Source organism: Conger conger, chromosome 15 (genome assembly GCF_963514075.1).
Source record: "Conger conger chromosome 15, fConCon1.1, whole genome shotgun sequence".
Lineage (NCBI taxonomy): Eukaryota > Metazoa > Chordata > Actinopteri > Anguilliformes > Congridae > Conger > Conger conger.
In genome coordinates, this window is record NC_083774.1 from 39,042,017 (window position 1) to 39,069,577 (window position 27,561).

At 52.4% G+C, this 27,561-nt stretch overlaps 31 non-coding genes across 31 annotated transcripts; all 31 read left to right on the forward strand.

Moving 5' to 3' along the window:
• The first annotated feature begins 212 nt into the window (after positions 1 to 212).
• trnaf-gaa (transfer RNA phenylalanine (anticodon GAA)) lies at positions 213 to 285 on the forward strand. The gene has a single exon. It is a non-coding gene; the product is annotated as a tRNA-Phe (tRNA).
• A 1,645-nt stretch (positions 286 to 1,930) lies between these two features.
• Positions 1,931 to 2,003, forward strand: trnaf-gaa (transfer RNA phenylalanine (anticodon GAA)). Its single transcript has one exon. It is a non-coding gene; the product is annotated as a tRNA-Phe (tRNA).
• A 786-nt stretch (positions 2,004 to 2,789) lies between these two features.
• Positions 2,790 to 2,862, forward strand: trnaf-gaa (transfer RNA phenylalanine (anticodon GAA)). Its single transcript has one exon. It is a non-coding gene; the product is annotated as a tRNA-Phe (tRNA).
• Positions 2,863 to 3,647: 785 nt separating this feature from the next.
• On the forward strand, positions 3,648 to 3,720 carry trnaf-gaa (transfer RNA phenylalanine (anticodon GAA)). The gene has a single exon. It is a non-coding gene; the product is annotated as a tRNA-Phe (tRNA).
• A 786-nt stretch (positions 3,721 to 4,506) lies between these two features.
• Positions 4,507 to 4,579, forward strand: trnaf-gaa (transfer RNA phenylalanine (anticodon GAA)). The gene has a single exon. It is a non-coding gene; the product is annotated as a tRNA-Phe (tRNA).
• Positions 4,580 to 5,365: 786 nt separating this feature from the next.
• trnaf-gaa (transfer RNA phenylalanine (anticodon GAA)) lies at positions 5,366 to 5,438 on the forward strand. Its single transcript has one exon. It is a non-coding gene; the product is annotated as a tRNA-Phe (tRNA).
• Positions 5,439 to 6,224: 786 nt separating this feature from the next.
• On the forward strand, positions 6,225 to 6,297 carry trnaf-gaa (transfer RNA phenylalanine (anticodon GAA)). Its single transcript has one exon. It is a non-coding gene; the product is annotated as a tRNA-Phe (tRNA).
• Positions 6,298 to 7,083: 786 nt separating this feature from the next.
• Positions 7,084 to 7,156, forward strand: trnaf-gaa (transfer RNA phenylalanine (anticodon GAA)). Its single transcript has one exon. It is a non-coding gene; the product is annotated as a tRNA-Phe (tRNA).
• Positions 7,157 to 7,942: 786 nt separating this feature from the next.
• Positions 7,943 to 8,015, forward strand: trnaf-gaa (transfer RNA phenylalanine (anticodon GAA)). The gene has a single exon. It is a non-coding gene; the product is annotated as a tRNA-Phe (tRNA).
• A 786-nt stretch (positions 8,016 to 8,801) lies between these two features.
• Positions 8,802 to 8,874, forward strand: trnaf-gaa (transfer RNA phenylalanine (anticodon GAA)). Its single transcript has one exon. It is a non-coding gene; the product is annotated as a tRNA-Phe (tRNA).
• Positions 8,875 to 9,660: 786 nt separating this feature from the next.
• On the forward strand, positions 9,661 to 9,733 carry trnaf-gaa (transfer RNA phenylalanine (anticodon GAA)). The gene has a single exon. It is a non-coding gene; the product is annotated as a tRNA-Phe (tRNA).
• Positions 9,734 to 10,518: 785 nt separating this feature from the next.
• On the forward strand, positions 10,519 to 10,591 carry trnaf-gaa (transfer RNA phenylalanine (anticodon GAA)). The gene has a single exon. It is a non-coding gene; the product is annotated as a tRNA-Phe (tRNA).
• Positions 10,592 to 11,376: 785 nt separating this feature from the next.
• trnaf-gaa (transfer RNA phenylalanine (anticodon GAA)) lies at positions 11,377 to 11,449 on the forward strand. The gene has a single exon. It is a non-coding gene; the product is annotated as a tRNA-Phe (tRNA).
• A 785-nt stretch (positions 11,450 to 12,234) lies between these two features.
• On the forward strand, positions 12,235 to 12,307 carry trnaf-gaa (transfer RNA phenylalanine (anticodon GAA)). Its single transcript has one exon. It is a non-coding gene; the product is annotated as a tRNA-Phe (tRNA).
• A 786-nt stretch (positions 12,308 to 13,093) lies between these two features.
• On the forward strand, positions 13,094 to 13,166 carry trnaf-gaa (transfer RNA phenylalanine (anticodon GAA)). Its single transcript has one exon. It is a non-coding gene; the product is annotated as a tRNA-Phe (tRNA).
• A 785-nt stretch (positions 13,167 to 13,951) lies between these two features.
• On the forward strand, positions 13,952 to 14,024 carry trnaf-gaa (transfer RNA phenylalanine (anticodon GAA)). Its single transcript has one exon. It is a non-coding gene; the product is annotated as a tRNA-Phe (tRNA).
• A 786-nt stretch (positions 14,025 to 14,810) lies between these two features.
• Positions 14,811 to 14,883, forward strand: trnaf-gaa (transfer RNA phenylalanine (anticodon GAA)). The gene has a single exon. It is a non-coding gene; the product is annotated as a tRNA-Phe (tRNA).
• Positions 14,884 to 15,669: 786 nt separating this feature from the next.
• On the forward strand, positions 15,670 to 15,742 carry trnaf-gaa (transfer RNA phenylalanine (anticodon GAA)). Its single transcript has one exon. It is a non-coding gene; the product is annotated as a tRNA-Phe (tRNA).
• Positions 15,743 to 16,527: 785 nt separating this feature from the next.
• trnaf-gaa (transfer RNA phenylalanine (anticodon GAA)) lies at positions 16,528 to 16,600 on the forward strand. The gene has a single exon. It is a non-coding gene; the product is annotated as a tRNA-Phe (tRNA).
• A 786-nt stretch (positions 16,601 to 17,386) lies between these two features.
• On the forward strand, positions 17,387 to 17,459 carry trnaf-gaa (transfer RNA phenylalanine (anticodon GAA)). The gene has a single exon. It is a non-coding gene; the product is annotated as a tRNA-Phe (tRNA).
• A 785-nt stretch (positions 17,460 to 18,244) lies between these two features.
• On the forward strand, positions 18,245 to 18,317 carry trnaf-gaa (transfer RNA phenylalanine (anticodon GAA)). The gene has a single exon. It is a non-coding gene; the product is annotated as a tRNA-Phe (tRNA).
• A 786-nt stretch (positions 18,318 to 19,103) lies between these two features.
• On the forward strand, positions 19,104 to 19,176 carry trnaf-gaa (transfer RNA phenylalanine (anticodon GAA)). Its single transcript has one exon. It is a non-coding gene; the product is annotated as a tRNA-Phe (tRNA).
• Positions 19,177 to 19,962: 786 nt separating this feature from the next.
• Positions 19,963 to 20,035, forward strand: trnaf-gaa (transfer RNA phenylalanine (anticodon GAA)). The gene has a single exon. It is a non-coding gene; the product is annotated as a tRNA-Phe (tRNA).
• A 785-nt stretch (positions 20,036 to 20,820) lies between these two features.
• Positions 20,821 to 20,893, forward strand: trnaf-gaa (transfer RNA phenylalanine (anticodon GAA)). Its single transcript has one exon. It is a non-coding gene; the product is annotated as a tRNA-Phe (tRNA).
• A 785-nt stretch (positions 20,894 to 21,678) lies between these two features.
• Positions 21,679 to 21,751, forward strand: trnaf-gaa (transfer RNA phenylalanine (anticodon GAA)). Its single transcript has one exon. It is a non-coding gene; the product is annotated as a tRNA-Phe (tRNA).
• A 785-nt stretch (positions 21,752 to 22,536) lies between these two features.
• trnaf-gaa (transfer RNA phenylalanine (anticodon GAA)) lies at positions 22,537 to 22,609 on the forward strand. Its single transcript has one exon. It is a non-coding gene; the product is annotated as a tRNA-Phe (tRNA).
• Positions 22,610 to 23,395: 786 nt separating this feature from the next.
• On the forward strand, positions 23,396 to 23,468 carry trnaf-gaa (transfer RNA phenylalanine (anticodon GAA)). The gene has a single exon. It is a non-coding gene; the product is annotated as a tRNA-Phe (tRNA).
• A 785-nt stretch (positions 23,469 to 24,253) lies between these two features.
• On the forward strand, positions 24,254 to 24,326 carry trnaf-gaa (transfer RNA phenylalanine (anticodon GAA)). Its single transcript has one exon. It is a non-coding gene; the product is annotated as a tRNA-Phe (tRNA).
• Positions 24,327 to 25,111: 785 nt separating this feature from the next.
• trnaf-gaa (transfer RNA phenylalanine (anticodon GAA)) lies at positions 25,112 to 25,184 on the forward strand. Its single transcript has one exon. It is a non-coding gene; the product is annotated as a tRNA-Phe (tRNA).
• Positions 25,185 to 25,969: 785 nt separating this feature from the next.
• Positions 25,970 to 26,042, forward strand: trnaf-gaa (transfer RNA phenylalanine (anticodon GAA)). The gene has a single exon. It is a non-coding gene; the product is annotated as a tRNA-Phe (tRNA).
• A 785-nt stretch (positions 26,043 to 26,827) lies between these two features.
• trnaf-gaa (transfer RNA phenylalanine (anticodon GAA)) lies at positions 26,828 to 26,900 on the forward strand. Its single transcript has one exon. It is a non-coding gene; the product is annotated as a tRNA-Phe (tRNA).
• The last annotated feature ends 661 nt before the right edge of the window (positions 26,901 to 27,561 follow it).

Here is a 27,561-nt window from a genome sequence, read left to right on the forward strand (position 1 = left end):
TGAATTTAAAGACAACTCCAGTCACCTCTTGTTGAGGGATGGCGTATTGGAGGAGAGAAAACTGCCAGAGATAAATTGCTGTGCTTTCTGACAGAGTATCTTTCCTATCATCCATATCTTCGGCAGCACGTGGGCTACTCGGCCATTTTACGCATTGAACCTGCAGCATTGTTGTACCAGCGTCACTCTTCACCGACCGCCCCGCCGAGGGTGCCGAAATAGCTCAGTTGGGAGAGCGTTAGACTGAAGATCTAAAGGTCCCTGGTTCGATCCCGGGTTTCGGCACACTGTCCGCGCCCCCTTTTTTGTGAATTGTCCTGACCTCCCTACCTGAGCCTGCTGACCGCTCAACAGTCTGGTGGGTGATAAAACCCCGCTCGCATGACGCAATCAACTTCTGAGGATTTCTGCCATTTTTTTGATAAAGCACTGTGGCAAACAAGTTCCCCAGATTTCACCCTCTACAAAACCCGCCGTGCGGGAACATTGCTGCCAATGGTCATTTGTTCTTCATTTGCGTAGATTACTGACTGTGCAGGAGAAAAGTGAAAAGCCAACATCAAGAGCGCGCTGTTACCCTTTCGCCTCCCCGTGAGAGATGCGGGACAAGACTCCTTTTACCTGAAGTTTGCTTTGTTTTGTCTGTGGGAAGAACAAGAGGGCAAACTCCCCGTCGGGGAATCGAACCCCGGTCTCCCGCGTGACAGGCGGGGATACTGGCCACTATACTAACGAGGAGACGGTGCCGGCTGCCAGGGCGCCCCACAGCGCGCCGGATACATCGATGTCGCTCAGCGATCGTGCTGGGAGGAATTCCAATGGGCCAGAGTTACTACAAGCGAGCAGCAATGTGATACTTGAATTTAAAGACAACTCCAGTCACCTCTTGTTGAGGGATGGCTGTATTGGAGGAGAGAAAACTGCCAGAGATAAATTGCTGTGCTTTCTGACAGAGTATCTTTCCTATCATCCATATCTTCGGCAGCACGTGGGCTACTCGGCCATTTTACGCATTGAACCTGCAGCATTGTTGTACCAGCGTCACTCTTCACCGACCGCCCCGCCGAGGGTGCCGAAATAGCTCAGTTGGGAGAGCGTTAGACTGAAGATCTAAAGGTCCTTGGTTCGATCCCGGGTTTCGGCACACTGTCCGCGCCCCCTTTTTTGTGAATTGTCCTGACCTCCCTACCTGAGCCTGCTGACCGCTCAACAGTCTGGTGGGTGATAAAACCCCGCTCGCATGACGCAATCAACTTCTGAGGATTTCTGCCATTTTTTTGATAAAGCACTGTGGCAAACAAGTTCCCCAGATTTCACCCTCTACAAAACCCGCCGTGCGGGAACATTGCTGCCAATGGTCATTTGTTCTTCATTTGCGTAGATTACTGACTGTGCAGGAGAAAAGTGAAAAGCCAACATCAAGAGCGCGCTGTTACCCTTTCGCCTCCCCGTGAGAGATGCGGGACAAGACTCCTTTTACCTGAAGTTTGCTTTGTTTTGTCTGTGGGAAGAACAAGAGGGCAAACTCCCCGTCGGGGAATCGAACCCCGGTCTCCCGCGTGACAGGCGGGGATACTGGCCACTATACTAACGAGGAGACGGTGCCGGCTGCCAGAGCGCCCCACAGCGCGCCGGATACATCGATGTCGCTCAGCGATCGTGCTGGGAGGAATTCCAATGGGCCAGAGTTACTACAAGCGAGCAGCAATGTGATACTTGAATTTAAAGACAACTCCAGTCACCTCTTGTTGAGGGATGGCGTTATTGGAGGAGAGAAAACTGCCAGAGATAAATTGCTGTGCTTTCTGACAGAGTATCTTTCCTATCATCCATATCTTCGGCAGCACGTGGGCTACTCGGCCATTTTACGCATTGAACCTGCAGCATTGTTGTACCAGCGTCACTCTTCACCGACCGCCCCGCCGAGGGTGCCGAAATAGCTCAGTTGGGAGAGCGTTAGACTGAAGATCTAAAGGTCCCTGGTTCGATCCCGGGTTTCGGCACACTGTCCGCGCCCCCTTTTTTGTGAATTGTCCTGACCTCCCTACCTGAGCCTGCTGACCGCTCAACAGTCTGGTGGGTGATAAAACCCCGCTCGCATGACGCAATCAACTTCTGAGGATTTCTGCCATTTTTTTGATAAAGCACTGTGGCAAACAAGTTCCCCAGATTTCACCCTCTACAAAACCCGCCGTGCGGGAACATTGCTGCCAATGGTCATTTGTTCTTCATTTGCGTAGATTACTGACTGTGCAGGAGAAAAGTGAAAAGCCAACATCAAGAGCGCGCTGTTACCCTTTCGCCTCCCCGTGAGAGATGCGGGACAAGACTCCTTTTACCTGAAGTTTGCTTTGTTTTGTCTGTGGGAAGAACAAGAGGGCAAACTCCCCGTCGGGGAATCGAACCCCGGTCTCCCGCGTGACAGGCGGGGATACTGGCCACTATACTAACGAGGAGACGGTGCCGGCTGCCAGAGCGCCCCACAGCGCGCCGGATACATCGATGTCGCTCAGCGATCGTGCTGGGAGGAATTCCAATGGGCCAGAGTTACTACAAGCGAGCAGCAATGTGATACTTGAATTTAAAGACAACTCCAGTCACCTCTTGTTGAGGGATGGCGTTATTGGAGGAGAGAAAACTGCCAGAGATAAATTGCTGTGCTTTCTGACAGAGTATCTTTCCTATCATCCATATCTTCGGCAGCACGTGGGCTACTCGGCCATTTTACGCATTGAACCTGCAGCATTGTTGTACCAGCGTCACTCTTCACCGACCGCCCCGCCGAGGGTGCCGAAATAGCTCAGTTGGGAGAGCGTTAGACTGAAGATCTAAAGGTCCCTGGTTCGATCCCGGGTTTCGGCACACTGTCCGCGCCCCCTTTTTTGTGAATTGTCCTGACCTCCCTACCTGAGCCTGCTGACCGCTCAACAGTCTGGTGGGTGATAAAACCCCGCTCGCATGACGCAATCAACTTCTGAGGATTTCTGCCATTTTTTTGATAAAGCACTGTGGCAAACAAGTTCCCCAGATTTCACCCTCTACAAAACCCGCCGTGCGGGAACATTGCTGCCAATGGTCATTTGTTCTTCATTTGCGTAGATTACTGACTGTGCAGGAGAAAAGTGAAAAGCCAACATCAAGAGCGCGCTGTTACCCTTTCGCCTCCCTGTGAGAGATGCGGGACAAGACTCCTTTTACCTGAAGTTTGCTTTGTTTTGTCTGTGGGAAGAACAAGAGGGCAAACTCCCCGTCGGGGAATCGAACCCCGGTCTCCCGCGTGACAGGCTGGGATACTGGCCACTATACTAACGAGGAGACGGTGCCGGCTGCCAGGGCGCCCCACAGCGCGCCGGATACATCGATGTCGCTCAGCGATCGTGCTGGGAGGAATTCCAATGGGCCAGAGTTACTACAAGCGAGCAGCAATGTGATACTTGAATTTAAAGACAACTCCAGTCACCTCTTGTTGAGGGATGGCGTATTGGAGGAGAGAAAACTGCCAGAGATAAATTGCTGTGCTTTCTGACAGAGTATCTTTCCTATCATCCATATCTTCGGCAGCACGTGGGCAACTCGGCCATTTTACGCATTGAACCTGCAGCATTGTTGTACCAGCGTCACTCTTCACCGACCGCCCCGCCGAGGGTGCCGAAATAGCTCAGTTGGGAGAGCGTTAGACTGAAGATCTAAAGGTCCCTGGTTCGATCCCGGGTTTCGGCACACTGTCCGCGCCCCCTTTTTTGTGAATTGTCCTGACCTCCCTACCTGAGCCTGCTGACCGCTCAACAGTCTGGTGGGTGATAAAACCCCGCTCGCATGACGCAATCAACTTCTGAGGATTTCTGCCATTTTTTTGATAAAGCACTGTGGCAAACAAGTTCCCCAGATTTCACCCTCTACAAAACCCGCCGTGCGGGAACATTGCTGCCAATGGTCATTTGTTCTTCATTTGCGTAGATTACTGACTGTGCAGGAGAAAAGTGAAAAGCCAACATCAAGAGCGCGCTGTTACCCTTTCGCCTCCCCGTGAGAGATGCGGGACAAGACTCCTTTTACCTGAAGTTTGCTTTGTTTTGTCTGTGGGAAGAACAAGAGGGCAAACTCCCCGTCGGGGAATCGAACCCCGGTCTCCCGCGTGACAGGCGGGGATACTGGCCACTATACTAACGAGGAGACGGTGCCGGCTGCCAGGGCGCCCCACAGCGCGCCGGATACATCGATGTCGCTCAGCGATCGTGCTGGGAGGAATTCCAAGGGGCCAGAGTTACTACAAGCGAGCAGCAATGTGATACTTGAATTTAAAGACAACTCCAGTCACCTCTTGTTGAGGGATGGCTGTATTGGAGGAGAGAAAACTGCCAGAGATAAATTGCTGTGCTTTCTGACAGAGTATCTTTCCTATCATCCATATCTTCGGCAGCACGTGGGCTACTCGGCCATTTTACGCATTGAACCTGCAGCATTGTTGTACCAGCGTCACTCTTCACCGACCGCCCCGCCGAGGGTGCCGAAATAGCTCAGTTGGGAGAGCGTTAGACTGAAGATCTAAAGGTCCCTGGTTCGATCCCGGGTTTCGGCACACTGTCCGCGCCCCCTTTTTTGTGAATTGTCCTGACCTCCCTACCTGAGCCTGCTGACCGCTCAACAGTCTGGTGGGTGATAAAACCCCGCTCGCATGACGCAATCAACTTCTGAGGATTTCTGCCATTTTTTTGATAAAGCACTGTGGCAAACAAGTTCCCCAGATTTCACCCTCTACAAAACCCGCCGTGCGGGAACATTGCTGCCAATGGTCATTTGTTCTTCATTTGCGTAGATTACTGACTGTGCAGGAGAAAAGTGAAAAGCCAACATCAAGAGCGCGCTGTTACCCTTTCGCCTCCCCGTGAGAGATGCGGGACAAGACTCCTTTTACCTGAAGTTTGCTTTGTTTTGTCTGTGGGAAGAACAAGAGGGCAAACTCCCCGTCGGGGAATCGAACCCCGGTCTCCCGCGTGACAGGCGGGGATACTGGCCACTATACTAACGAGGAGACGGTGCCGGCTGCCAGAGCGCCCCACAGCGCGCCGGATACATCGATGTCGCTCAGCGATCGTGCTGGGAGGAATTCCAATGGGCCAGAGTTACTACAAGCGAGCAGCAATGTGATACTTGAATTTAAAGACAACTCCAGTCACCTCTTGTTGAGGGATGGCGTTATTGGAGGAGAGAAAACTGCCAGAGATAAATTGCTGTGCTTTCTGACAGAGTATCTTTCCTATCATCCATATCTTCGGCAGCACGTGGGCAACTCGGCCATTTTACGCATTGAACCTGCAGCATTGTTGTACCAGCGTCACTCTTCACCGACCGCCCCGCCGAGGGTGCCGAAATAGCTCAGTTGGGAGAGCGTTAGACTGAAGATCTAAAGGTCCCTGGTTCGATCCCGGGTTTCGGCACACTGTCCGCGCCCCCTTTTTTGTGAATTGTCCTGACCTCCCTACCTGAGCCTGCTGACCGCTCAACAGTCTGGTGGGTGATAAAACCCCGCTCGCATGACGCAATCAACTTCTGAGGATTTCTGCCATTTTTTTGATAAAGCACTGTGGCAAACAAGTTCCCCAGATTTCACCCTCTACAAAACCCGCCGTGCGGGAACATTGCTGCCAATGGTCATTTGTTCTTCATTTGCGTAGATTACTGACTGTGCAGGAGAAAAGTGAAAAGCCAACATCAAGAGCGCGCTGTTACCCTTTCGCCTCCCCGTGAGAGATGCGGGACAAGACTCCTTTTACCTGAAGTTTGCTTTGTTTTGTCTGTGGGAAGAACAAGAGGGCAAACTCCCCGTCGGGGAATCGAACCCCGGTCTCCCGCGTGACAGGCGGGGATACTGGCCACTATACTAACGAGGAGACGGTGCCGGCTGCCAGGGCGCCCCACAGCGCGCCGGATACATCGATGTCGCTCAGCGATCGTGCTGGGAGGAATTCCAAGGGGCCAGAGTTACTACAAGCGAGCAGCAATGTGATACTTGAATTTAAAGACAACTCCAGTCACCTCTTGTTGAGGGATGGCTGTATTGGAGGAGAGAAAACTGCCAGAGATAAATTGCTGTGCTTTCTGACAGAGTATCTTTCCTATCATCCATATCTTCGGCAGCACGTGGGCTACTCGGCCATTTTACGCATTGAACCTGCAGCATTGTTGTACCAGCGTCACTCTTCACCGACCGCCCCGCCGAGGGTGCCGAAATAGCTCAGTTGGGAGAGCGTTAGACTGAAGATCTAAAGGTCCCTGGTTCGATCCCGGGTTTCGGCACACTGTCCGCGCCCCCTTTTTTGTGAATTGTCCTGACCTCCCTACCTGAGCCTGCTGACCGCTCAACAGTCTGGTGGGTGATAAAACCCCGCTCGCATGACGCAATCAACTTCTGAGGATTTCTGCCATTTTTTTGATAAAGCACTGTGGCAAACAAGTTCCCCAGATTTCACCCTCTACAAAACCCGCCGTGCGGGAACATTGCTGCCAATGGTCATTTGTTCTTCATTTGCGTAGATTACTGACTGTGCAGGAGAAAAGTGAAAAGCCAACATCAAGAGCGCGCTGTTACCCTTTCGCCTCCCCGTGAGAGATGCGGGACAAGACTCCTTTTACCTGAAGTTTGCTTTGTTTTGTCTGTGGGAAGAACAAGAGGGCAAACTCCCCGTCGGGGAATCGAACCCCGGTCTCCCGCGTGACAGGCGGGGATACTGGCCACTATACTAACGAGGAGACGGTGCCGGCTGCCAGAGCGCCCCACAGCGCGCCGGATACATCGATGTCGCTCAGCGATCGTGCTGGGAGGAATTCCAATGGGCCAGAGTTACTACAAGCGAGCAGCAATGTGATACTTGAATTTAAAGACAACTCCAGTCACCTCTTGTTGAGGGATGGCGTTATTGGAGGAGAGAAAACTGCCAGAGATAAATTGCTGTGCTTTCTGACAGAGTATCTTTCCTATCATCCATATCTTCGGCAGCACGTGGGCAACTCGGCCATTTTACGCATTGAACCTGCAGCATTGTTGTACCAGCGTCACTCTTCACCGACCGCCCCGCCGAGGGTGCCGAAATAGCTCAGTTGGGAGAGCGTTAGACTGAAGATCTAAAGGTCCCTGGTTCGATCCCGGGTTTCGGCACACTGTCCGCGCCCCCTTTTTTGTGAATTGTCCTGACCTCCCTACCTGAGCCTGCTGACCGCTCAACAGTCTGGTGGGTGATAAAACCCCGCTCGCATGACGCAATCAACTTCTGAGGATTTCTGCCATTTTTTTGATAAAGCACTGTGGCAAACAAGTTCCCCAGATTTCACCCTCTACAAAACCCGCCGTGCGGGAACATTGCTGCCAATGGTCATTTGTTCTTCATTTGCGTAGATTACTGACTGTGCAGGAGAAAAGTGAAAAGCCAACATCAAGAGCGCGCTGTTACCCTTTCGCCTCCCCGTGAGAGATGCGGGACAAGACTCCTTTTACCTGAAGTTTGCTTTGTTTTGTCTGTGGGAAGAACAAGAGGGCAAACTCCCCGTCGGGGAATCGAACCCCGGTCTCCCGCGTGACAGGCGGGGATACTGGCCACTATACTAACGAGGAGACGGTGCCGGCTGCCAGAGCGCCCCACAGCGCGCCGGATACATCGATGTCGCTCAGCGATCGTGCTGGGAGGAATTCCAATGGGCCAGAGTTACTACAAGCGAGCAGCAATGTGATACTTGAATTTAAAGACAACTCCAGTCACCTCTTGTTGAGGGATGGCTGTATTGGAGGAGAGAAAACTGCCAGAGATAAATTGCTGTGCTTTCTGACAGAGTATCTTTCCTATCATCCATATCTTCGGCAGCACGTGGGCTACTCGGCCATTTTACGCATTGAACCTGCAGCATTGTTGTACCAGCGTCACTCTTCACCGACCGCCCCGCCGAGGGTGCCGAAATAGCTCAGTTGGGAGAGCGTTAGACTGAAGATCTAAAGGTCCCTGGTTCGATCCCGGGTTTCGGCACACTGTCCGCGCCCCCTTTTTTGTGAATTGTCCTGACCTCCCTACCTGAGCCTGCTGACCGCTCAACAGTCTGGTGGGTGATAAAACCCCGCTCGCATGACGCAATCAACTTCTGAGGATTTCTGCCATTTTTTTGATAAAGCACTGTGGCAAACAAGTTCCCCAGATTTCACCCTCTACAAAACCCGCCGTGCGGGAACATTGCTGCCAATGGTCATTTGTTCTTCATTTGCGTAGATTACTGACTGTGCAGGAGAAAAGTGAAAAGCCAACATCAAGAGCGCGCTGTTACCCTTTCGCCTCCCCGTGAGAGATGCGGGACAAGACTCCTTTTACCTGAAGTTTGCTTTGTTTTGTCTGTGGGAAGAACAAGAGGGCAAACTCCCCGTCGGGGAATCGAACCCCGGTCTCCCGCGTGACAGGCTGGGATACTGGCCACTATACTAACGAGGAGACGGTGCCGGCTGCCAGAGCGCCGCACAGCGCGCCGGATACATCGATGTCGCTCAGCGATCGTGCTGGGAGGAATTCCAATGGGCCAGAGTTACTACAAGCGAGCAGCAATGTGATACTTGAATTTAAAGACAACTCCAGTCACCTCTTGTTGAGGGATGGCGTTATTGGAGGAGAGAAAACTGCCAGAGATAAATTGCTGTGCTTTCTGACAGAGTATCTTTCCTATCATCCATATCTTCGGCAGCACGTGGGCTACTCGGCCATTTTACGCATTGAACCTGCAGCATTGTTGTACCAGCGTCACTCTTCACCGACCGCCCCGCCGAGGGTGCCGAAATAGCTCAGTTGGGAGAGCGTTAGACTGAAGATCTAAAGGTCCCTGGTTCGATCCCGGGTTTCGGCACACTGTCCGCGCCCCCTTTTTTGTGAATTGTCCTGACCTCCCTACCTGAGCCTGCTGACCGCTCAACAGTCTGGTGGGTGATAAAACCCCGCTCGCATGACGCAATCAACTTCTGAGGATTTCTGCCATTTTTTTGATAAAGCACTGTGGCAAACAAGTTCCCCAGATTTCACCCTCTACAAAACCCGCCGTGCGGGAACATTGCTGCCAATGGTCATTTGTTCTTCATTTGCGTAGATTACTGACTGTGCAGGAGAAAAGTGAAAAGCCAACATCAAGAGCGCGCTGTTACCCTTTCGCCTCCCCGTGAGAGATGCGGGACAAGACTCCTTTTACCTGAAGTTTGCTTTGTTTTGTCTGTGGGAAGAACAAGAGGGCAAACTCCCCGTCGGGGAATCGAACCCCGGTCTCCCGCGTGACAGGCTGGGATACTGGCCACTATACTAACGAGGAGACGGTGCCGGCTGCCAGGGCGCCCCACAGCGCGCCGGATACATCGATGTCGCTCAGCGATCGTGCTGGGAGGAATTCCAATGGGCCAGAGTTACTACAAGCGAGCAGCAATGTGATACTTGAATTTAAAGACAACTCCAGTCACCTCTTGTTGAGGGATGGCGTTATTGGAGGAGAGAAAACTGCCAGAGATAAATTGCTGTGCTTTCTGACAGAGTATCTTTCCTATCATCCATATCTTCGGCAGCACGTGGGCTACTCGGCCATTTTACGCATTGAACCTGCAGCATTGTTGTACCAGCGTCACTCTTCACCGACCGCCCCGCCGAGGGTGCCGAAATAGCTCAGTTGGGAGAGCGTTAGACTGAAGATCTAAAGGTCCCTGGTTCGATCCCGGGTTTCGGCACACTGTCCGCGCCCCCTTTTTTGTGAATTGTCCTGACCTCCCTACCTGAGCCTGCTGACCGCTCAACAGTCTGGTGGGTGATAAAACCCCGCTCGCATGACGCAATCAACTTCTGAGGATTTCTGCCATTTTTTTGATAAAGCACTGTGGCAAACAAGTTCCCCAGATTTCACCCTCTACAAAACCCGCCGTGCGGGAACATTGCTGCCAATGGTCATTTGTTCTTCATTTGCGTAGATTACTGACTGTGCAGGAGAAAAGTGAAAAGCCAACATCAAGAGCGCGCTGTTACCCTTTCGCCTCCCCGTGAGAGATGCGGGACAAGACTCCTTTTACCTGAAGTTTGCTTTGTTTTGTCTGTGGGAAGAACAAGAGGGCAAACTCCCCGTCGGGGAATCGAACCCCGGTCTCCCGCGTGACAGGCTGGGATACTGGCCACTATACTAACGAGGAGACGGTGCCGGCTGCCAGGGCGCCCCACAGCGCGCCGGATACATCGATGTCGCTCAGCGATCGTGCTGGGAGGAATTCCAATGGGCCAGAGTTACTACAAGCGAGCAGCAATGTGATACTTGAATTTAAAGACAACTCCAGTCACCTCTTGTTGAGGGATGGCGTATTGGAGGAGAGAAAACTGCCAGAGATAAATTGCTGTGCTTTCTGACAGAGTATCTTTCCTATCATCCATATCTTCGGCAGCACGTGGGCAACTCGGCCATTTTACGCATTGAACCTGCAGCATTGTTGTACCAGCGTCACTCTTCACCGACCGCCCCGCCGAGGGTGCCGAAATAGCTCAGTTGGGAGAGCGTTAGACTGAAGATCTAAAGGTCCCTGGTTCGATCCCGGGTTTCGGCACACTGTCCGCGCCCCCTTTTTTGTGAATTGTCCTGACCTCCCTACCTGAGCCTGCTGACCGCTCAACAGTCTGGTGGGTGATAAAACCCCGCTCGCATGACGCAATCAACTTCTGAGGATTTCTGCCATTTTTTTGATAAAGCACTGTGGCAAACAAGTTCCCCAGATTTCACCCTCTACAAAACCCGCCGTGCGGGAACATTGCTGCCAATGGTCATTTGTTCTTCATTTGCGTAGATTACTGACTGTGCAGGAGAAAAGTGAAAAGCCAACATCAAGAGCGCGCTGTTACCCTTTCGCCTCCCCGTGAGAGATGCGGGACAAGACTCCTTTTACCTGAAGTTTGCTTTGTTTTGTCTGTGGGAAGAACAAGAGGGCAAACTCCCCGTCGGGGAATCGAACCCCGGTCTCCCGCGTGACAGGCGGGGATACTGGCCACTATACTAACGAGGAGACGGTGCCGGCTGCCAGGGCGCCCCACAGCGCGCCGGATACATCGATGTCGCTCAGCGATCGTGCTGGGAGGAATTCCAATGGGCCAGAGTTACTACAAGCGAGCAGCAATGTGATACTTGAATTTAAAGACAACTCCAGTCACCTCTTGTTGAGGGATGGCGTATTGGAGGAGAGAAAACTGCCAGAGATAAATTGCTGTGCTTTCTGACAGAGTATCTTTCCTATCATCCATATCTTCGGCAGCACGTGGGCAACTCGGCCATTTTACGCATTGAACCTGCAGCATTGTTGTACCAGCGTCACTCTTCACCGACCGCCCCGCCGAGGGTGCCGAAATAGCTCAGTTGGGAGAGCGTTAGACTGAAGATCTAAAGGTCCCTGGTTCGATCCCGGGTTTCGGCACACTGTCCGCGCCCCCTTTTTTGTGAATTGTCCTGACCTCCCTACCTGAGCCTGCTGACCGCTCAACAGTCTGGTGGGTGATAAAACCCCGCTCGCATGACGCAATCAACTTCTGAGGATTTCTGCCATTTTTTTGATAAAGCACTGTGGCAAACAAGTTCCCCAGATTTCACCCTCTACAAAACCCGCCGTGCGGGAACATTGCTGCCAATGGTCATTTGTTCTTCATTTGCGTAGATTACTGACTGTGCAGGAGAAAAGTGAAAAGCCAACATCAAGAGCGCGCTGTTACCCTTTCGCCTCCCCGTGAGAGATGCGGGACAAGACTCCTTTTACCTGAAGTTTGCTTTGTTTTGTCTGTGGGAAGAACAAGAGGGCAAACTCCCCGTCGGGGAATCGAACCCCGGTCTCCCGCGTGACAGGCGGGGATACTGGCCACTATACTAACGAGGAGACGGTGCCGGCTGCCAGAGCGCCCCACAGCGCGCCGGATACATCGATGTCGCTCAGCGATCGTGCTGGGAGGAATTCCAATGGGCCAGAGTTACTACAAGCGAGCAGCAATGTGATACTTGAATTTAAAGACAACTCCAGTCACCTCTTGTTGAGGGATGGCGTATTGGAGGAGAGAAAACTGCCAGAGATAAATTGCTGTGCTTTCTGACAGAGTATCTTTCCTATCATCCATATCTTCGGCAGCACGTGGGCAACTCGGCCATTTTACGCATTGAACCTGCAGCATTGTTGTACCAGCGTCACTCTTCACCGACCGCCCCGCCGAGGGTGCCGAAATAGCTCAGTTGGGAGAGCGTTAGACTGAAGATCTAAAGGTCCCTGGTTCGATCCCGGGTTTCGGCACACTGTCCGCGCCCCCTTTTTTGTGAATTGTCCTGACCTCCCTACCTGAGCCTGCTGACCGCTCAACAGTCTGGTGGGTGATAAAACCCCTCTCGCATGACGCAATCAACTTCTGAGGATTTCTGCCATTTTTTTGATAAAGCACTGTGGCAAACAAGTTCCCCAGATTTCACCCTCTACAAAACCCGCCGTGCGGGAACATTGCTGCCAATGGTCATTTGTTCTTCATTTGCGTAGATTACTGACTGTGCAGGAGAAAAGTGAAAAGCCAACATCAAGAGCGCGCTGTTACCCTTTCGCCTCCCTGTGAGAGATGCGGGACAAGACTCCTTTTACCTGAAGTTTGCTTTGTTTTGTCTGTGGGAAGAACAAGAGGGCAAACTCCCCGTCGGGGAATCGAACCCCGGTCTCCCGCGTGACAGGCGGGGATACTGGCCACTATACTAACGAGGAGACGGTGCCGGCTGCCAGAGCGCCCCACAGCGCGCCGGATACATCGATGTCGCTCAGCGATCGTGCTGGGAGGAATTCCAATGGGCCAGAGTTACTACAAGCGAGCAGCAATGTGATACTTGAATTTAAAGACAACTCCAGTCACCTCTTGTTGAGGGATGGCTGTATTGGAGGAGAGAAAACTGCCAGAGATAAATTGCTGTGCTTTCTGACAGAGTATCTTTCCTATCATCCATATCTTCGGCAGCACGTGGGCAACTCGGCCATTTTACGCATTGAACCTGCAGCATTGTTGTACCAGCGTCACTCTTCACCGACCGCACCGCCGAGGGTGCCGAAATAGCTCAGTTGGGAGAGCGTTAGACTGAAGATCTAAAGGTCCCTGGTTCGATCCCGGGTTTCGGCACACTGTCCGCGCCCCCTTTTTTGTGAATTGTCCTGACCTCCCTACCTGAGCCTGCTGACCGCTCAACAGTCTGGTGGGTGATAAAACCCCGCTCGCATGACGCAATCAACTTCTGAGGATTTCTGCCATTTTTTTGATAAAGCACTGTGGCAAACAAGTTCCCCAGATTTCACCCTCTACAAAACCCGCCGTGCGGGAACATTGCTGCCAATGGTCATTTGTTCTTCATTTGCGTAGATTACTGACTGTGCAGGAGAAAAGTGAAAAGCCAACATCAAGAGCGCGCTGTTACCCTTTCGCCTCCCCGTGAGAGATGCGGGACAAGACTCCTTTTACCTGAAGTTTGCTTTGTTTTGTCTGTGGGAAGAACAAGAGGGCAAACTCCCCGTCGGGGAATCAAACCCCGGTCTCCCGCGTGACAGGCGGGGATACTGGCCACTATACTAACGAGGAGACGGTGCCGGCTGCCAGGGCGCCCCACAGCGCGCCGGATACATCGATGTCGCTCAGCGATCGTGCTGGGAGGAATTCCAATGGGCCAGAGTTACTACAAGCGAGCAGCAATGTGATACTTGAATTTAAAGACAACTCCAGTCACCTCTTGTTGAGGGATGGCGTATTGGAGGAGAGAAAACTGCCAGAGATAAATTGCTGTGCTTTCTGACAGAGTATCTTTCCTATCATCCATATCTTCGGCAGCACGTGGGCAACTCGGCCATTTTACGCATTGAACCTGCAGCATTGTTGTACCAGCGTCACTCTTCACCGACCGCCCCGCCGAGGGTGCCGAAATAGCTCAGTTGGGAGAGCGTTAGACTGAAGATCTAAAGGTCCCTGGTTCGATCCCGGGTTTCGGCACACTGTCCGCGCCCCCTTTTTTGTGAATTGTCCTGACCTCCCTACCTGAGCCTGCTGACCGCTCAACAGTCTGGTGGGTGATAAAACCCCTCTCGCATGACGCAATCAACTTCTGAGGATTTCTGCCATTTTTTTGATAAAGCACTGTGGCAAACAAGTTCCCCAGATTTCACCCTCTACAAAACCCGCCGTGCGGGAACATTGCTGCCAATGGTCATTTGTTCTTCATTTGCGTAGATTACTGACTGTGCAGGAGAAAAGTGAAAAGCCAACATCAAGAGCGCGCTGTTACCCTTTCGCCTCCCTGTGAGAGATGCGGGACAAGACTCCTTTTACCTGAAGTTTGCTTTGTTTTGTCTGTGGGAAGAACAAGAGGGCAAACTCCCCGTCGGGGAATCGAACCCCGGTCTCCCGCGTGACAGGCGGGGATACTGGCCACTATACTAACGAGGAGACGGTGCCGGCTGCCAGAGCGCCCCACAGCGCGCCGGATACATCGATGTCGCTCAGCGATCGTGCTGGGAGGAATTCCAATGGGCCAGAGTTACTACAAGCGAGCAGCAATGTGATACTTGAATTTAAAGACAACTCCAGTCACCTCTTGTTGAGGGATGGCTGTATTGGAGGAGAGAAAACTGCCAGAGATAAATTGCTGTGCTTTCTGACAGAGTATCTTTCCTATCATCCATATCTTCGGCAGCACGTGGGCAACTCGGCCATTTTACGCATTGAACCTGCAGCATTGTTGTACCAGCGTCACTCTTCACCGACCGCACCGCCGAGGGTGCCGAAATAGCTCAGTTGGGAGAGCGTTAGACTGAAGATCTAAAGGTCCCTGGTTCGATCCCGGGTTTCGGCACACTGTCCGCGCCCCCTTTTTTGTGAATTGTCCTGACCTCCCTACCTGAGCCTGCTGACCGCTCAACAGTCTGGTGGGTGATAAAACCCCGCTCGCATGACGCAATCAACTTCTGAGGATTTCTGCCATTTTTTTGATAAAGCACTGTGGCAAACAAGTTCCCCAGATTTCACCCTCTACAAAACCCGCCGTGCGGGAACATTGCTGCCAATGGTCATTTGTTCTTCATTTGCGTAGATTACTGACTGTGCAGGAGAAAAGTGAAAAGCCAACATCAAGAGCGCGCTGTTACCCTTTCGCCTCCCCGTGAGAGATGCGGGACAAGACTCCTTTTACCTGAAGTTTGCTTTGTTTTGTCTGTGGGAAGAACAAGAGGGCAAACTCCCCGTCGGGGAATCGAACCCCGGTCTCCCGCGTGACAGGCGGGGATACTGGCCACTATACTAACGAGGAGACGGTGCCGGCTGCCAGGGCGCCCCACAGCGCGCCGGATACATCGATGTCGCTCAGCGATCGTGCTGGGAGGAATTCCAATGGGCCAGAGTTACTACAAGCGAGCAGCAATGTGATACTTGAATTTAAAGACAACTCCAGTCACCTCTTGTTGAGGGATGGCGTTATTGGAGGAGAGAAAACTGCCAGAGATAAATTGCTGTGCTTTCTGACAGAGTATCTTTCCTATCATCCATATCTTCGGCAGCACGTGGGCAACTCGGCCATTTTACGCATTGAACCTGCAGCATTGTTGTACCAGCGTCACTCTTCACCGACCGCCCCGCCGAGGGTGCCGAAATAGCTCAGTTGGGAGAGCGTTAGACTGAAGATCTAAAGGTCCCTGGTTCGATCCCGGGTTTCGGCACACTGTCCGCGCCCCCTTTTTTGTGAATTGTCCTGACCTCCCTACCTGAGCCTGCTGACCGCTCAACAGTCTGGTGGGTGATAAAACCCCGCTCGCATGACGCAATCAACTTCTGAGGATTTCTGCCATTTTTTTGATAAAGCACTGTGGCAAACAAGTTCCCCAGATTTCACCCTCTACAAAACCCGCCGTGCGGGAACATTGCTGCCAATGGTCATTTGTTCTTCATTTGCGTAGATTACTGACTGTGCAGGAGAAAAGTGAAAAGCCAACATCAAGAGCGCGCTGTTACCCTTTCGCCTCCCCGTGAGAGATGCGGGACAAGACTCCTTTTACCTGAAGTTTGCTTTGTTTTGTCTGTGGGAAGAACAAGAGGGCAAACTCCCCGTCGGGGAATCGAACCCCGGTCTCCCGCGTGACAGGCGGGGATACTGGCCACTATACTAACGAGGAGACGGTGCCGGCTGCCAGAGCGCCCCACAGCGCGCCGGATACATCGATGTCGCTCAGCGATCGTGCTGGGAGGAATTCCAATGGGCCAGAGTTACTACAAGCGAGCAGCAATGTGATACTTGAATTTAAAGACAACTCCAGTCACCTCTTGTTGAGGGATGGCGTATTGGAGGAGAGAAAACTGCCAGAGATAAATTGCTGTGCTTTCTGACAGAGTATCTTTCCTATCATCCATATCTTCGGCAGCACGTGGGCAACTCGGCCATTTTACGCATTGAACCTGCAGCATTGTTGTACCAGCGTCACTCTTCACCGACCGCCCCGCCGAGGGTGCCGAAATAGCTCAGTTGGGAGAGCGTTAGACTGAAGATCTAAAGGTCCCTGGTTCGATCCCGGGTTTCGGCACACTGTCCGCGCCCCCTTTTTTGTGAATTGTCCTGACCTCCCTACCTGAGCCTGCTGACCGCTCAACAGTCTGGTGGGTGATAAAACCCCGCTCGCATGACGCAATCAACTTCTGAGGATTTCTGCCATTTTTTTGATAAAGCACTGTGGCAAACAAGTTCCCCAGATTTCACCCTCTACAAAACCCGCCGTGCGGGAACATTGCTGCCAATGGTCATTTGTTCTTCATTTGCGTAGATTACTGACTGTGCAGGAGAAAAGTGAAAAGCCAACATCAAGAGCGCGCTGTTACCCTTTCGCCTCCCCGTGAGAGATGCGGGACAAGACTCCTTTTACCTGAAGTTTGCTTTGTTTTGTCTGTGGGAAGAACAAGAGGGCAAACTCCCCGTCGGGGAATCGAACCCCGGTCTCCCGCGTGACAGGCGGGGATACTGGCCACTATACTAACGAGGAGACGGTGCCGGCTGCCAGGGCGCCCCACAGCGCGCCGGATACATCGATGTCGCTCAGCGATCGTGCTGGGAGGAATTCCAATGGGCCAGAGTTACTACAAGCGAGCAGCAATGTGATACTTGAATTTAAAGACAACTCCAGTCACCTCTTGTTGAGGGATGGCGTTATTGGAGGAGAGAAAACTGCCAGAGATAAATTGCTGTGCTTTCTGACAGAGTATCTTTCCTATCATCCATATCTTCGGCAGCACGTGGGCAACTCGGCCATTTTACGCATTGAACCTGCAGCATTGTTGTACCAGCGTCACTCTTCACCGACCGCCCCGCCGAGGGTGCCGAAATAGCTCAGTTGGGAGAGCGTTAGACTGAAGATCTAAAGGTCCCTGGTTCGATCCCGGGTTTCGGCACACTGTCCGCGCCCCCTTTTTTGTGAATTGTCCTGACCTCCCTACCTGAGCCTGCTGACCGCTCAACAGTCTGGTGGGTGATAAAACCCCGCTCGCATGACGCAATCAACTTCTGAGGATTTCTGCCATTTTTTTGATAAAGCACTGTGGCAAACAAGTTCCCCAGATTTCACCCTCTACAAAACCCGCCGTGCGGGAACATTGCTGCCAATGGTCATTTGTTCTTCATTTGCGTAGATTACTGACTGTGCAGGAGAAAAGTGAAAAGCCAACATCAAGAGCGCGCTGTTACCCTTTCGCCTCCCCGTGAGAGATGCGGGACAAGACTCCTTTTACCTGAAGTTTGCTTTGTTTTGTCTGTGGGAAGAACAAGAGGGCAAACTCCCCGTCGGGGAATCGAACCCCGGTCTCCCGCGTGACAGGCGGGGATACTGGCCACTATACTAACGAGGAGACGGTGCCGGCTGCCAGGGCGCCCCACAGCGCGCCGGATACATCGATGTCGCTCAGCGATCGTGCTGGGAGGAATTCCAATGGGCCAGAGTTACTACAAGCGAGCAGCAATGTGATACTTGAATTTAAAGACAACTCCAGTCACCTCTTGTTGAGGGATGGCGTATTGGAGGAGAGAAAACTGCCAGAGATAAATTGCTGTGCTTTCTGACAGAGTATCTTTCCTATCATCCATATCTTCGGCAGCACGTGGGCAACTCGGCCATTTTACGCATTGAACCTGCAGCATTGTTGTACCAGCGTCACTCTTCACCGACCGCCCCGCCGAGGGTGCCGAAATAGCTCAGTTGGGAGAGCGTTAGACTGAAGATCTAAAGGTCCCTGGTTCGATCCCGGGTTTCGGCACACTGTCCGCGCCCCCTTTTTTGTGAATTGTCCTGACCTCCCTACCTGAGCCTGCTGACCGCTCAACAGTCTGGTGGGTGATAAAACCCCGCTCGCATGACGCAATCAACTTCTGAGGATTTCTGCCATTTTTTTGATAAAGCACTGTGGCAAACAAGTTCCCCAGATTTCACCCTCTACAAAACCCGCCGTGCGGGAACATTGCTGCCAATGGTCATTTGTTCTTCATTTGCGTAGATTACTGACTGTGCAGGAGAAAAGTGAAAAGCCAACATCAAGAGCGCGCTGTTACCCTTTCGCCTCCCCGTGAGAGATGCGGGACAAGACTCCTTTTACCTGAAGTTTGCTTTGTTTTGTCTGTGGGAAGAACAAGAGGGCAAACTCCCCGTCGGGGAATCGAACCCCGGTCTCCCGCGTGACAGGCGGGGATACTGGCCACTATACTAACGAGGAGACGGTGCCGGCTGCCAGAGCGCCCCACAGCGCGCCGGATACATCGATGTCGCTCAGCGATCGTGCTGGGAGGAATTCCAATGGGCCAGAGTTACTACAAGCGAGCAGCAATGTGATACTTGAATTTAAAGACAACTCCAGTCACCTCTTGTTGAGGGATGGCTGTATTGGAGGAGAGAAAACTGCCAGAGATAAATTGCTGTGCTTTCTGACAGAGTATCTTTCCTATCATCCATATCTTCGGCAGCACGTGGGCTACTCGGCCATTTTACGCATTGAACCTGCAGCATTGTTGTACCAGCGTCACTCTTCACCGACCGCCCCGCCGAGGGTGCCGAAATAGCTCAGTTGGGAGAGCGTTAGACTGAAGATCTAAAGGTCCCTGGTTCGATCCCGGGTTTCGGCACACTGTCCGCGCCCCCTTTTTTGTGAATTGTCCTGACCTCCCTACCTGAGCCTGCTGACCGCTCAACAGTCTGGTGGGTGATAAAACCCCGCTCGCATGACGCAATCAACTTCTGAGGATTTCTGCCATTTTTTTGATAAAGCACTGTGGCAAACAAGTTCCCCAGATTTCACCCTCTACAAAACCCGCCGTGCGGGAACATTGCTGCCAATGGTCATTTGTTCTTCATTTGCGTAGATTACTGACTGTGCAGGAGAAAAGTGAAAAGCCAACATCAAGAGCGCGCTGTTACCCTTTCGCCTCCCCGTGAGAGATGCGGGACAAGACTCCTTTTACCTGAAGTTTGCTTTGTTTTGTCTGTGGGAAGAACAAGAGGGCAAACTCCCCGTCGGGGAATCGAACCCCGGTCTCCCGCGTGACAGGCGGGGATACAGGCCACTATACTAACGAGGAGACGGTGCCAGCTGCCAGAGCGCCCCACAGCGCGCCGGATACATCGATGTCGCTCAGCGATCGTGCTGGGAGGAATTCCAATGGGCCAGAGTTACTACAAGCGAGCAGCAATGTGATACTTGAATTTAAAGACAACTCCAGTCACCTCTTGTTGAGGGATGGCGTTATTGGAGGAGAGAAAACTGCCAGAGATAAATTGCTGTGCTTTCTGACAGAGTATCTTTCCTATCATCCATATCTTCGGCAGCACGTGGGCTACTCGGCCATTTTACGCATTGAACCTGCAGCATTGTTGTACCAGCGTCACTCTTCACCGACCGCCCCGCCGAGGGTGCCGAAATAGCTCAGTTGGGAGAGCGTTAGACTGAAGATCTAAAGGTCCCTGGTTCGATCCCGGGTTTCGGCACACTGTCCGCGCCCCCTTTTTTGTGAATTGTCCTGACCTCCCTACCTGAGCCTGCTGACCGCTCAACAGTCTGGTGGGTGATAAAACCCCGCTCGCATGACGCAATCAACTTCTGAGGATTTCTGCCATTTTTTTGATAAAGCACTGTGGCAAACAAGTTCCCCAGATTTCACCCTCTACAAAACCCGCCGTGCGGGAACATTGCTGCCAATGGTCATTTGTTCTTCATTTGCGTAGATTACTGACTGTGCAGGAGAAAAGTGAAAAGCCAACATCAAGAGCGCGCTGTTACCCTTTCGCCTCCCCGTGAGAGATGCGGGACAAGACTCCTTTTACCTGAAGTTTGCTTTGTTTTGTCTGTGGGAAGAACAAGAGGGCAAACTCCCCGTCGGGGAATCGAACCCCGGTCTCCCGCGTGACAGGCGGGGATACTGGCCACTATACTAACGAGGAGACGGTGCCGGCTGCCAGGGCGCCCCACAGCGCGCCGGATACATCGATGTCGCTCAGCGATCGTGCTGGGAGGAATTCCAATGGGCCAGAGTTACTACAAGCGAGCAGCAATGTGATACTTGAATTTAAAGACAACTCCAGTCACCTCTTGTTGAGGGATGGCGTATTGGAGGAGAGAAAACTGCCAGAGATAAATTGCTGTGCTTTCTGACAGAGTATCTTTCCTATCATCCATATCTTCGGCAGCACGTGGGCAACTCGGCCATTTTACGCATTGAACCTGCAGCATTGTTGTACCAGCGTCACTCTTCACCGACCGCCCCGCCGAGGGTGCCGAAATAGCTCAGTTGGGAGAGCGTTAGACTGAAGATCTAAAGGTCCCTGGTTCGATCCCGGGTTTCGGCACACTGTCCGCGCCCCCTTTTTTGTGAATTGTCCTGACCTCCCTACCTGAGCCTGCTGACCGCTCAACAGTCTGGTGGGTGATAAAACCCCGCTCGCATGACGCAATCAACTTCTGAGGATTTCTGCCATTTTTTTGATAAAGCACTGTGGCAAACAAGTTCCCCAGATTTCACCCTCTACAAAACCCGCCGTGCGGGAACATTGCTGCCAATGGTCATTTGTTCTTCATTTGCGTAGATTACTGACTGTGCAGGAGAAAAGTGAAAAGCCAACATCAAGAGCGCGCTGTTACCCTTTCGCCTCCCCGTGAGAGATGCGGGACAAGACTCCTTTTACCTGAAGTTTGCTTTGTTTTGTCTGTGGGAAGAACAAGAGGGCAAACTCCCCGTCGGGGAATCAAACCCCGGTCTCCCGCGTGACAGGCGGGGATACTGGCCACTATACTAACGAGGAGACGGTGCCGGCTGCCAGGGCGCCCCACAGCGCGCCGGATACATCGATGTCGCTCAGCGATCGTGCTGGGAGGAATTCCAATGGGCCAGAGTTACTACAAGCGAGCAGCAATGTGATACTTGAATTTAAAGACAACTCCAGTCACCTCTTGTTGAGGGATGGCGTATTGGAGGAGAGAAAACTGCCAGAGATAAATTGCTGTGCTTTCTGACAGAGTATCTTTCCTATCATCCATATCTTCGGCAGCACGTGGGCAACTCGGCCATTTTACGCATTGAACCTGCAGCATTGTTGTACCAGCGTCACTCTTCACCGACCGCCCCGCCGAGGGTGCCGAAATAGCTCAGTTGGGAGAGCGTTAGACTGAAGATCTAAAGGTCCCTGGTTCGATCCCGGGTTTCGGCACACTGTCCGCGCCCCCTTTTTTGTGAATTGTCCTGACCTCCCTACCTGAGCCTGCTGACCGCTCAACAGTCTGGTGGGTGATAAAACCCCGCTCGCATGACGCAATCAACTTCTGAGGATTTCTGCCATTTTTTTGATAAAGCACTGTGGCAAACAAGTTCCCCAGATTTCACCCTCTACAAAACCCGCCGTGCGGGAACATTGCTGCCAATGGTCATTTGTTCTTCATTTGCGTAGATTACTGACTGTGCAGGAGAAAAGTGAAAAGCCAACATCAAGAGCGCGCTGTTACCCTTTCGCCTCCCCGTGAGAGATGCGGGACAAGACTCCTTTTACCTGAAGTTTGCTTTGTTTTGTCTGTGGGAAGAACAAGAGGGCAAACTCCCCGTCGGGGAATCGAACCCCGGTCTCCCGCGTGACAGGCGGGGATACTGGCCACTATACTAACGAGGAGACGGTGCCGGCTGCCAGGGCGCCCCACAGCGCGCCGGATACATCGATGTCGCTCAGCGATCGTGCTGGGAGGAATTCCAATGGGCCAGAGTTACTACAAGCGAGCAGCAATGTGATACTTGAATTTAAAGACAACTCCAGTCACCTCTTGTTGAGGGATGGCGTATTGGAGGAGAGAAAACTGCCAGAGATAAATTGCTGTGCTTTCTGACAGAGTATCTTTCCTATCATCCATATCTTCGGCAGCACGTGGGCAACTCGGCCATTTTACGCATTGAACCTGCAGCATTGTTGTACCAGCGTCACTCTTCACCGACCGCCCCGCCGAGGGTGCCGAAATAGCTCAGTTGGGAGAGCGTTAGACTGAAGATCTAAAGGTCCCTGGTTCGATCCCGGGTTTCGGCACACTGTCCGCGCCCCCTTTTTTGTGAATTGTCCTGACCTCCCTACCTGAGCCTGCTGACCGCTCAACAGTCTGGTGGGTGATAAAACCCCTCTCGCATGACGCAATCAACTTCTGAGGATTTCTGCCATTTTTTTGATAAAGCACTGTGGCAAACAAGTTCCCCAGATTTCACCCTCTACAAAACCCGCCGTGCGGGAACATTGCTGCCAATGGTCATTTGTTCTTCATTTGCGTAGATTACTGACTGTGCAGGAGAAAAGTGAAAAGCCAACATCAAGAGCGCGCTGTTACCCTTTCGCCTCCCCGTGAGAGATGCGGGACAAGACTCCTTTTACCTGAAGTTTGCTTTGTTTTGTCTGTGGGAAGAACAAGAGGGCAAACTCCCCGTCGGGGAATCGAACCCCGGTCTCCCGCGTGACAGGCGGGGATACTGGCCACTATACTAACGAGGAGACGGTGCCGGCTGCCAGGGCGCCCCACAGCGCGCCGGATACATCGATGTCGCTCAGCGATCGTGCTGGGAGGAATTCCAATGGGCCAGAGTTACTACAAGCGAGCAGCAATGTGATACTTGAATTTAAAGACAACTCCAGTCACCTCTTGTTGAGGGATGGCGTTATTGGAGGAGAGAAAACTGCCAGAGATAAATTGCTGTGCTTTCTGACAGAGTATCTTTCCTATCATCCATATCTTCGGCAGCACGTGGGCTACTCGGCCATTTTACGCATTGAACCTGCAGCATTGTTGTACCAGCGTCACTCTTCACCGACCGCCCCGCCGAGGGTGCCGAAATAGCTCAGTTGGGAGAGCGTTAGACTGAAGATCTAAAGGTCCCTGGTTCGATCCCGGGTTTCGGCACACTGTCCGCGCCCCCTTTTTTGTGAATTGTCCTGACCTCCCTACCTGAGCCTGCTGACCGCTCAACAGTCTGGTGGGTGATAAAACCCCGCTCGCATGACGCAATCAACTTCTGAGGATTTCTGCCATTTTTTTGATAAAGCACTGTGGCAAACAAGTTCCCCAGATTTCACCCTCTACAAAACCCGCCGTGCGGGAACATTGCTGCCAATGGTCATTTGTTCTTCATTTGCGTAGATTACTGACTGTGCAGGAGAAAAGTGAAAAGCCAACATCAAGAGCGCGCTGTTACCCTTTCGCCTCCCCGTGAGAGATGCGGGACAAGACTCCTTTTACCTGAAGTTTGCTTTGTTTTGTCTGTGGGAAGAACAAGAGGGCAAACTCCCCGTCGGGGAATCGAACCCCGGTCTCCCGCGTGACAGGCTGGGATACTGGCCACTATACTAACGAGGAGACGGTGCCGGCTGCCAGGGCGCCCCACAGCGCGCCGGATACATCGATGTCGCTCAGCGATCGTGCTGGGAGGAATTCCAATGGGCCAGAGTTACTACAAGCGAGCAGCAATGTGATACTTGAATTTAAAGACAACTCCAGTCACCTCTTGTTGAGGGATGGCGTATTGGAGGAGAGAAAACTGCCAGAGATAAATTGCTGTGCTTTCTGACAGAGTATCTTTCCTATCATCCATATCTTCGGCAGCACGTGGGCAACTCGGCCATTTTACGCATTGAACCTGCAGCATTGTTGTACCAGCGTCACTCTTCACCGACCGCCCCGCCGAGGGTGCCGAAATAGCTCAGTTGGGAGAGCGTTAGACTGAAGATCTAAAGGTCCCTGGTTCGATCCCGGGTTTCGGCACACTGTCCGCGCCCCCTTTTTTGTGAATTGTCCTGACCTCCCTACCTGAGCCTGCTGACCGCTCAACAGTCTGGTGGGTGATAAAACCCCGCTCGCATGACGCAATCAACTTCTGAGGATTTCTGCCATTTTTTTGATAAAGCACTGTGGCAAACAAGTTCCCCAGATTTCACCCTCTACAAAACCCGCCGTGCGGGAACATTGCTGCCAATGGTCATTTGTTCTTCATTTGCGTAGATTACTGACTGTGCAGGAGAAAAGTGAAAAGCCAACATCAAGAGCGCGCTGTTACCCTTTCGCCTCCCCGTGAGAGATGCGGGACAAGACTCCTTTTACCTGAAGTTTGCTTTGTTTTGTCTGTGGGAAGAACAAGAGGGCAAACTCCCCGTCGGGGAATCGAACCCCGGTCTCCCGCGTGACAGGCGGGGATACTGGCCACTATACTAACGAGGAGACGGTGCCGGCTGCCAGAGCGCCCCACAGCGCGCCGGATACATCGATGTCGCTCAGCGATCGTGCTGGGAGGAATTCCAATGGGCCAGAGTTACTACAAGCGAGCAGCAATGTGATACTTGAATTTAAAGACAACTCCAGTCACCTCTTGTTGAGGGATGGCGTATTGGAGGAGAGAAAACTGCCAGAGATAAATTGCTGTGCTTTCTGACAGAGTATCTTTCCTATCATCCATATCTTCGGCAGCACGTGGGCAACTCGGCCATTTTACGCATTGAACCTGCAGCATTGTTGTACCAGCGTCACTCTTCACCGACCGCCCCGCCGAGGGTGCCGAAATAGCTCAGTTGGGAGAGCGTTAGACTGAAGATCTAAAGGTCCCTGGTTCGATCCCGGGTTTCGGCACACTGTCCGCGCCCCCTTTTTTGTGAATTGTCCTGACCTCCCTACCTGAGCCTGCTGACCGCTCAACAGTCTGGTGGGTGATAAAACCCCGCTCGCATGACGCAATCAACTTCTGAGGATTTCTGCCATTTTTTTGATAAAGCACTGTGGCAAACAAGTTCCCCAGATTTCACCCTCTACAAAACCCGCCGTGCGGGAACATTGCTGCCAATGGTCATTTGTTCTTCATTTGCGTAGATTACTGACTGTGCAGGAGAAAAGTGAAAAGCCAACATCAAGAGCGCGCTGTTACCCTTTCGCCTCCCCGTGAGAGATGCGGGACAAGACTCCTTTTACCTGAAGTTTGCTTTGTTTTGTCTGTGGGAAGAACAAGAGGGCAAACTCCCCGTCGGGGAATCGAACCCCGGTCTCCCGCGTGACAGGCGGGGATACTGGCCACTATACTAACGAGGAGACGGTGCCGGCTGCCAGGGCGCCCCACAGCGCGCCGGATACATCGATGTCGCTCAGCGATCGTGCTGGGAGGAATTCCAATGGGCCAGAGTTACTACAAGCGAGCAGCAATGTGATACTTGAATTTAAAGACAACTCCAGTCACCTCTTGTTGAGGGATGGCGTATTGGAGGAGAGAAAACTGCCAGAGATAAATTGCTGTGCTTTCTGACAGAGTATCTTTCCTATCATCCATATCTTCGGCAGCACGTGGGCAACTCGGCCATTTTACGCATTGAACCTGCAGCATTGTTGTACCAGCGTCACTCTTCACCGACCGCCCCGCCGAGGGTGCCGAAATAGCTCAGTTGGGAGAGCGTTAGACTGAAGATCTAAAGGTCCCTGGTTCGATCCCGGGTTTCGGCACACTGTCCGCGCCCCCTTTTTTGTGAATTGTCCTGACCTCCCTACCTGAGCCTGCTGACCGCTCAACAGTCTGGTGGGTGATAAAACCCCGCTCGCATGACGCAATCAACTTCTGAGGATTTCTGCCATTTTTTTGATAAAGCACTGTGGCAAACAAGTTCCCCAGATTTCACCCTCTACAAAACCCGCCGTGCGGGAACATTGCTGCCAATGGTCATTTGTTCTTCATTTGCGTAGATTACTGACTGTGCAGGAGAAAAGTGAAAAGCCAACATCAAGAGCGCGCTGTTACCCTTTCGCCTCCCCGTGAGAGATGCGGGACAAGACTCCTTTTACCTGAAGTTTGCTTTGTTTTGTCTGTGGGAAGAACAAGAGGGCAAACTCCCCGTCGGGGAATCAAACCCCGGTCTCCCGCGTGACAGGCGGGGATACTGGCCACTATACTAACGAGGAGACGGTGCCGGCTGCCAGGGCGCCCCACAGCGCGCCGGATACATCGATGTCGCTCAGCGATCGTGCTGGGAGGAATTCCAATGGGCCAGAGTTACTACAAGCGAGCAGCAATGTGATACTTGAATTTAAAGACAACTCCAGTCACCTCTTGTTGAGGGATGGCGTATTGGAGGAGAGAAAACTGCCAGAGATAAATTGCTGTGCTTTCTGACAGAGTATCTTTCCTATCATCCATATCTTCGGCAGCACGTGGGCAACTCGGCCATTTTACGCATTGAACCTGCAGCATTGTTGTACCAGCGTCACTCTTCACCGACCGCCCCGCCGAGGGTGCCGAAATAGCTCAGTTGGGAGAGCGTTAGACTGAAGATCTAAAGGTCCCTGGTTCGATCCCGGGTTTCGGCACACTGTCCGCGCCCCCTTTTTTGTGAATTGTCCTGACCTCCCTACCTGAGCCTGCTGACCGCTCAACAGTCTGGTGGGTGATAAAACCCCGCTCGCATGACGCAATCAACTTCTGAGGATTTCTGCCATTTTTTTGATAAAGCACTGTGGCAAACAAGTTCCCCAGATTTCACCCTCTACAAAACCCGCCGTGCGGGAACATTGCTGCCAATGGTCATTTGTTCTTCATTTGCGTAGATTACTGACTGTGCAGGAGAAAAGTGAAAAGCCAACATCAAGAGCGCGCTGTTACCCTTTCGCCTCCCCGTGAGAGATGCGGGACAAGACTCCTTTTACCTGAAGTTTGCTTTGTTTTGTCTGTGGGAAGAACAAGAGGGCAAACTCCCCGTCGGGGAATCGAACCCCGGTCTCCCGCGTGACAGGCGGGGATACTGGCCACTATACTAACGAGGAGACGGTGCCGGCTGCCAGGGCGCCCCACAGCGCGCCGGATACATCGATGTCGCTCAGCGATCGTGCTGGGAGGAATTCCAATGGGCCAGAGTTACTACAAGCGAGCAGCAATGTGATACTTGAATTTAAAGACAACTCCAGTCACCTCTTGTTGAGGGATGGCGTATTGGAGGAGAGAAAACTGCCAGAGATAAATTGCTGTGCTTTC